This window comes from Macrobrachium nipponense, chromosome 1 (genome assembly GCF_015104395.2).
Source record: "Macrobrachium nipponense isolate FS-2020 chromosome 1, ASM1510439v2, whole genome shotgun sequence".
NCBI lineage: Eukaryota > Metazoa > Arthropoda > Malacostraca > Decapoda > Palaemonidae > Macrobrachium > Macrobrachium nipponense.
Window position 1 is genome coordinate 157490156 of NC_087200.1, and position 8356 is coordinate 157498511.

Consider the following 8356-nt stretch of genomic DNA (forward strand, 5'->3'; position numbering starts at 1 on the left):
TCAAGGCTTCGCATGGGTGGTTCGAGAAATTCTGTAAATGGACTGGCATCCATTCAGTGGTGCGGCATGGGGAGGCGGCCAGCTCAGACATGAAAGCGGCCGAAGCCTTTAAAAAGACGTTCAACGAGATGATGATCAACGAAGGCTACAGTTCTCAGCAAGTTTTCAACTGTGACGAGACTGGCCTTTTTTGGAAAAAAATGCCTCGTCGGACGTACATCACGCAGGAAGAGAAGAAGCTACCTGGGCATAACCCTATGAAAGACAGGCTTACGTTCGGCAATGCCAGTGGGGATTGCAAGGTGAAGCTCCTACTTGTCTATCATTCCGAGACTCCTTGAGCCTTCAAGGCCCACAAAATGCTTAAGGAGAAGCTTCCAGTGATGTGGAGGGCTAATACGAAAGCCTGGGTAACGAGGCTTTTGTTCACCGAGTGGGTAAATCTCTGTTTCAGCCCGACAGTGAAGAAATTCTTGGAAGAGAAGTGCCTCCCTCTGAAATGTCTGCTGTTGTTGGACAATGCCCCTGCCCACCCTCCTGGCCTCGAGGAAGATATCCTAGAGGAGTATTCCTTCATCAAGGTTCTTTATCTTCCACCTAACACCACCCCTCTCCTCCAGCTCATGGACCAGCAAGTGATATTGAACTTCAAGAAGCTGTATACGAAACATCTTTTCAAGAGATGTTTCGACATCGCCGATACCACAAACCTCACCTTGCTTGAATTTTGGAAGGAGCATTTCGATGTTGTCATATGCATCCGACTCATCGACCAAGCTTGGCAGGAGGTTTTGAGGCGAACCTTGAATTCCTCATGGAGGAAACTTTGGCCTGATGCCGTATCTGCCCGAAACTTCGAGGGATTCGACGTGGGCGAAGCTGGTGCTGCAGATTCAGGAACAGTTGACAATCCTGAAACTGTTTTGCAACCAGATCTTGACGAGATCGTTGCACTTGGCAAGTCCATGGGGCTGGTCGTCGACGAGGACGACATCAATGACCTCGAGGAGCACCAAGAGGAGCTTACGACGGATGACCTGAAGGAGCTGGAGGCCATGCAACATAACGTATTCAAGAAGAGTTCTCTAGCAGTGGCGAGAAGGAGGACGACGACTCTATGACAACGGCAGAAATTAAGGATGCTCTAGCAGCTTTTCATAAGGTGCAATTATTCGTAGAAAAGAGACACCCTGAAAAGGCTCACACAGGTCGTATGCTTGCACAGTTCGATGACATTTGCCTGAGTCGTTTCAGGAACATTGTGAAAAGTAGGCAGAAGCAATCTTCCTTGGATAGTTATTTTTTAAAGAGCCTTTAGTAGGAGTAGTAGTAAGCAAAAAGGAAGAACCAAGTGATACTTAAAAAAACAGAAAGTTGAAGTGGTGAGAATTTGTTTGAAATTTTGTAAAAAAAAAAAAAAAAAAAAAAAAAAAAAAAAAAAAAACAAAAAAATTTACTACATACGTACATATGTATGTACAGTATTTCTTGTTTACCATGTACACTAATACACTTATTTACAGGTATATATTAGCAGTACGTATTAAGTTAGGTATTGAATGGTCCAAATTGTTGTAGTATTTCTTTGTTTATAGGTCAATTTAGCTTTATTATGAAATTTACTGGGGTGTTTTTGGAGGGCTTGGAACGGATTAGCCATTTTACATGTAAATGCGAAAATGCGGTCCAAGATACGAAAAGCTTATGAACCGCCTCGGAATGGATTAATTTCGTATCTTGAGGTACCACTGTAGTATTTATCTGTGGTGTTAGGAAACCAAACACTCCCATATCCAATAATACTGAAGTCAATGTACTCACAGTTGATTCCTCAGCTTTTTCCATTTTTGAAATAATCACCATGACTTCTGTATCATAAGCATGCCTTGATTTCCTTTAAAACCTTTTGTTAGAGAAGGTTGTCATGCAGCTGTTGTTGGCTCATATATGTGAAATGTTCAAAGTTAGCTTGAGGTGTAAAGCCCTTAGTCCTAACAGTGCGCCTGGGAAGCTTTCTCATGAACAAATATGATAGTAACCTAGCTTTCTATCTTATCGTTAGTTATCAGGAAATCCCGCTTTTGAAGTTTGGGAGCATGAAGTTACACATTGGTGTTTAGGAGTGCACCTGTTTATATGAAGGTGGTAGTTGTCTTTAGTTTTGGACTGTCGGTTATGGGCTTTTGACTCGGGCACAGGAGTCACTATAATATATTCACATCAACCGTGCATCTGATGTCTAGGCTCATCCCTTACGACGTTCCTGATTAGCTGTTGTTAAGCCAATCATAGGGCTGGGAACTGTCAGTCTCTCGAGAGAGTTCACATAGGCAGGATGTATATTCCGACCTCTCTTTAAAAATATAACTTTCATTACACCTCAGTTTTACTTGCAGAAAAGGAGTGTTTCCGAATTTCATCACTAAACATCTTCAAGCCAATGATTTAAGGATTATAATGATATAAGAATTAAGAAGAAAATTGTAATATATAATATAAAGCAATAATGAGAGGATATAGGAAGACTGATTGTAGGAAAGTAAAATGAATGGGATGAATGAATCTCCTCATAAGGTATCAATATCTAAGTAATGATTTTTTTCACATAGAGATTTCCTCTATAGGATATGAAAGGATGATGGTGTTAATGATAGTGATGATAATGAAATCTCAAAATTCTTTTTCCCCCATAAGACTTCTCCTGTCAAGGGGTCGTGATCATGATGATGACATCATCGAGTGATCACATGAGCAACACCTGACTACATGAAGATAAAAAAGAATAATATTTTAATCTTTTGCTTGTTATTTTCATATTGATAGCCTTACCTATAATTTTGTGGTAGCACTGCCTTCCATTACATTTAAGCTACGAAACTATGAAACACAAGATAATAAATGATGAATGCACTGGGATCTCATGTAAGGAATGAAAGAATATATTTTGTATTAAGAATTTCTTGTTTATTTCACTATAAATATTTTGGCATTAAGGTTAATGAAATACATACTTCTTATATCATTATAAACCTTAAGTCATTGGCTTGAAGATGTTTAGTGATGAAATTTGGAAACACTCCTTTTCTGCAGGTAAAACTGAGTTGTAATGAAAGTTATAATTTTTGAAAGAGTTGGAACATACATCCTGCCTAGGTGAAGTCTCGAGTGAGACTGAGAATTTCCAGCCTTGTGATTGGCTTATCAACTGCCAATCAGGAGCGTCATAAGGAAAGGGCCTAGACATCAGATGTACGGTTGATGTGAATTTATTATACTACATACTCTACAATGTAGAGTTATTTTCTTTTCCCTGTAAGAATCCCTTGACAAGTCTTGTTATGTGGCCCTTACTCCTGCTGTAGTTCTGTGTGGAGACAATATACTTGCCTGTAAGTTCACACAGCAGGGAGGAATGTTGAGATGTTTCCTCCCCCCCCCCCCCATCCATTAAAAAAAAGCTTTTAGTTTGCTTGACTGAACATTGTTTCTCTGACTGCATTAACCCAACCTCATTCAATGTGGTAGTCAGCTAACATTAACAGTAGTTTAGATTCACTCCAAATAATGAAGATTTTCATGACAAAATTAATTACAGGCAGTCCCCGGTTGTTGGTGGGGGTTCCGTCCCCAGGTGGGTGCAGATAAGCAAAAACCGCCATTAACCGGTTAATGGCACCTCTATTAGGTATGTTATGACGCCATAACTCTATTATTAGCACCTTATGGCACCGATAACCAAAACTCGGCCCTTTGTGGCACCATAAGTTGCCGATTTTATGGTAGTAGACAAGCCCCATAAAAGCGGATCACCATTAACCGAGACCACTTATAATCGGGAACTGCCTGTATTTGGATACTTGCCTGCTATTAAAGTGGAAACCTGCCCAGCCCCCAAGTCTTGGTGGGTAGTCATGAAAAATTCTGACGAATGTAAATATCCCAATGCATCCTGGTGGGAAAAGGTGATTACAGAGACAGTCCTATTTGGTTAGCCAAACATTATGATGTTTTATTTTGAATGCTGACTGCACCCAATGCCACAAAGATATGAGCTAACTTTAATAGTAGGTAAATATCCAAATAATTATTTTTGTACATGAACTTTCTTGTCAGATATATACTTAGCTTACGTCTCTGACGTCACGACAGAATTCAAAACTCGCGGCAAACACGACAGGTAGGTCAGGTGATCTACCCTACCCGCCGCTGGGTGGCGGTTGTATGAACCAATCCACCTTTCCAGTCATATTTTTTCTGTCGCCGGTGTCGACTACATCTGTTGTCGATACCTCTCGATTTTGGATTCTTACTCGTTTTCGCCCTGGATTGTTTCATCGGACTTTTGGTGAAGTACCTGCTCTTTGGCTTGGCATTCGCGATTTTGTGGACCATTTTTTTTATTATTCTTTAGATTTGTTCTTGGATTTCATTATGTCTGATTTAGAGATTAAGAAATCAACTATGTTCAGAGTTTGTTCTGTTAGCGATTGTAAGGTGAGGCTACCGAAAGCTGCGGTAGACCCTCACACAGTATGCATGAAGTGTAGGGGAATGACTGCTCATTTATTAACCCTTGTAGAGAATGTGGTAATTTGAAATGAAGAAAGAATGGAAGGCGCTTTGTTTCGTCTTATTTAAGAAAGCTTGAAAAAGACAAGGTTAGGGAAAGCTTCATCTAGGAGTTCTAGTAGGTCTCGTGCTAGCGAGTTTGAAGTTGATAACCCTGTTTGTAGACGTAGCTCCTCTACCAGTTTCAGCCCCTGCTCCCTACATCGAACCCGAAGATGCGCCTTCGGAAGTGGACAATATGAGAGCCACTATTCGCAGCATGGAGTTGAAGATTAAAGCACTAGAAGGTAAGAGTGATAGTGTATGTGCAGTGATCCCAGTGCAGTGGAGGGTGCGTCTGATCGCTCCCTAATGCTTCTAGGCTAGACCTCTTCCAGACTCCCAGACCCAGTGGAGGAGGAAAAAGTCGAAAGCCGCAGGAAGGTTAGGGAGAATCCCCACCGGTCAGGCGTCCCCTCGGTAGCGCCTGATGTTCGCTCCCAGGCTACCTTGGATAGCGCCAAGAGAGAAGTCTTACGGCAATGCTTCTCGTCTTCGCCTTCGCCTTCGCCTAAGCGTGGTTGGAGCTCCTCGGAAGCTTCTCGGCCGTCGAAGAGAGCCTGGCAGCTTCTTCCGCTCGTCCCTCCAGCCCTGAAGTTTTTTCGGGAGATCTTGGATTGGAAGTGAAGAAACCGAGGATTTTCGTTGGAGTTTCGTTTCTCCTAGTAGGATCGAGCTGCTTCTCCCGCGTTAAGGACTTGGGAAATCTCCTGTGCATATTTTGGCTAGTCTGTAGGTGCAGATTACGGCTCTGGCTGACTCCTTGACTGTGACTTCTCGTCGTAGGAAGGACGTATCGCTCCCGGTAAAGAAGTCCCAGGCGCTCTTCTCCAGGTTTACGCTATTCGTCAGTAACGCCCCTCTCTCCAGGATTGGATCGTTAATACGAGGCGCTCTTCAAACGGACAGGCGCTCTCCTGCGGGCATCGTTTCTCAGTTGACGAGGGGCAGGCTTCCCATAGACGATCCTCCCCCGACAGGCGCTCGTCTCGAGACAGGATCTCTCCCTTTGGCAGACGCCAGGAGCCTGGTAGGCGTTTTTCTCCTGGTAGCCGCTCTCCTTCAAGCTTCCACTCTCCTGTGACCAGGCGCCCTTCGACGGACAGGCGCTGTTCGCCTAACAGGCGCTCTTCGCCCGACTTCCACCCTTCGCTTAGCAGGCGCCAAGAGCCTGGTAGACGCGCTTCTCCTGCTAGGCGCTCTTCTCCTGATTTTCACTCTCCTTGAGTTAGGCGCCGAGAAGAACTCTGTCAGACGCCTATCACCTGGTAGGCGCTCGTCGCCAGAGATTCACTCTTCTCTCAGCAGGCGCCAAGAGCCTGATAGGCGCTTCTCGCAGGGCAGGCGCTCTTCGCCAGGCAGCCGCTCTCCTTTAGACAGGCGCTATGAGCCTGATAGACGCATTTCGCCTAGTAGGCGCTCTTCGCCTGATTTTCGCCCTGCGTTCGTTAGGTGCCAAGAAGGATTTTGCAGGCAGACGTTCAACGGAAATTTTGACTTCTCCTGTTATATGTCAGTCGTCTTTACAGACGTTCTTCCCAAAGATGGACCACTCTTGCTGAGGGACAGGACTGCCTATCCTCGTAAGGATCATGAAGGATCTTCAGCTGAAGAAGAACAGGATCCCTCGGAAGAAGAAATCCCTAAAGATTCCTCTGGTTCCTCTTACAAGCGCTTAACGGACCTGTTGCTTCAGGAATTCGGAGACGCCCTTTCTCCTGTCGCCCCTCCTTTGCCTCTCTCGCTTTTTTCGACCTCGAAAACTTCGAAGGTTTCATCCTGTGTTAGGATGAAACCTGCAATCTCTATGAAGAAGGCGCTTAGAGGTTTTGGCGAGTGGCTTCTTTCGAAGGAAGAGAAAGGGAAGACGGTGTTCTCTTTCCCTCCTTCTAAGCTTACTGGAAAGCTAGGGTTCTGGTATGAATCTGGAGAACCCTTGGGCCTTGTTCTTCCCTCATCAGCAGAATTCGGACTTCTCTTCACTGGTGGATTCCTCTCGACGCTCTGCCCTCATGTCTGCCAAGACGACATGGGGGATGAATGAGCTTGACCACCTGTTGAAGGGAATGTTCCGAGTCTTGGAAGTATTTAACTTCCTTGACTGGTCTTTGGGCGTGTTGGCAAAAAAGACGCAGATCCCGGATTTCCCTTTCACCTGAGGATCTCAACAGTGTTCTCACGTGTATGGACAAGGCTGTGAGAGATGGATCGAGCGAAGTCGCTTCCCTTTTTGGAGTGGGAGTAATTAAGAAAAGATCTGTATACTGTTCGTTCCTGACAAATCAGTATCTCACGCTCAGAGAGCCTCTCTCCTTTATTCTCAGCTCTCTCCTCAACTATTCCCTAAGAAGATAGTTCAAGATGTTGCTAGTGCTCTTTCAGCGAAGGCTACTCAGGACATGCTAGCCCAGTCTACTAGGAAGCCTCGCTCTTCTTTTCCAGGCTAAAATCAAGAAAGAGACTCCCGTTAGGCAGGAGCCCTTTCGATGGAGTCCCTCCTGCCAGAGCTTCTTCTTCTAGAGGATCTAGACCCGCTAAACGAGGGAAGACCTTCTCTAGATCAATCAGAGGAAGAAGTAGTGTTCAAGTTCTCCAGACATCAATGGGTGCCAGACTACTGAAGTTTGCCTTGAACGTCTGGGCCCAGAAAGGATGCGGACAACTGGTCACTCTCGATTGTCCGCAAGGCTACCTCATCCCTTTCTTTATCAAGACCTCCGTTGACGACGACTCCGAGGATTTCGTTGGTAGCCAAGTAACCAAGGACCCCATCATGAATCAAGCCCTTTCCTCTAGCAGTAGATCTTATGTTGGAGAAGGAGGCAATAGAACTAGTGAAAGATCCTCATCCTGGCGGGTTTTTACAACAGGCTGTTCCTAGCTCCCAAGAGCTCAGGAGGATGGAGACTGGTTCGGGAATGTAAGCGCCCTGAATGTCTTTGTGGAAAAGAGGAAGTTTGTTATGGAGACGACTTCTTCAGTGTTGGCGGCTCTTCGTACCAGGAACTGGATGGTGTCCCTAGATCTTCAGGACGCTTACTTCCATGTGCCTATCCATCCTTCTTCACGGAAGTTTCTCAGATTCATGATGGGAAGGAAGATCTATCAATTCAGGGCCTTGTGCTTCGGCCTCTCGACAGCCCCTCAAGTTTTCACGGGTTTAATGAAGAATGTAGCTCAGTGGCTACATTTGGAGGGAGTGAGGCTGTCGCTCTATCTCGACGATTGGCTGATCAGAGCAAGCTCACAAGAACGATGTCTGGAGGACCTTCAGAAGACACTTACTTTGGCAAGTTCGCTAGGACTTCTGGTGAACTTCCAGAAGTCACAGTTAATCCCCAGTCAGAGCGGATATATCTGGGGTGATTCGGATGGTTTCTCCGGATTTTTCGGGCATATCCGTCTCCAGAGAGGATTGCTCGTTGCCGCGAGAAACTAACGACCTTCCTAGAGAAAGATGCATGCACAGCGAGGGAGTGGATGAGTCTGTTGGGGACACTCTCCTCGCTGGAGCAATTCGTTTCTCTAAGAAGGTTACATCTCAGACCTCTCCAACTCCAATTCTTCCTTTACCAGAATTGGAGGCGTCTCTCGCAAGATTTGGAGTTCCCCTTCAAGATAAAAGGAATCAAGAAGGACCTTCTGTGGTGGGCAGACCCTCTCCGTTTTGCAGAAGGTCTGTCTCTACACATGCCGAACCCGAACCAGATCTTGTTTTCCTGACGCATCGGAGATGGGTTGGGGTGCT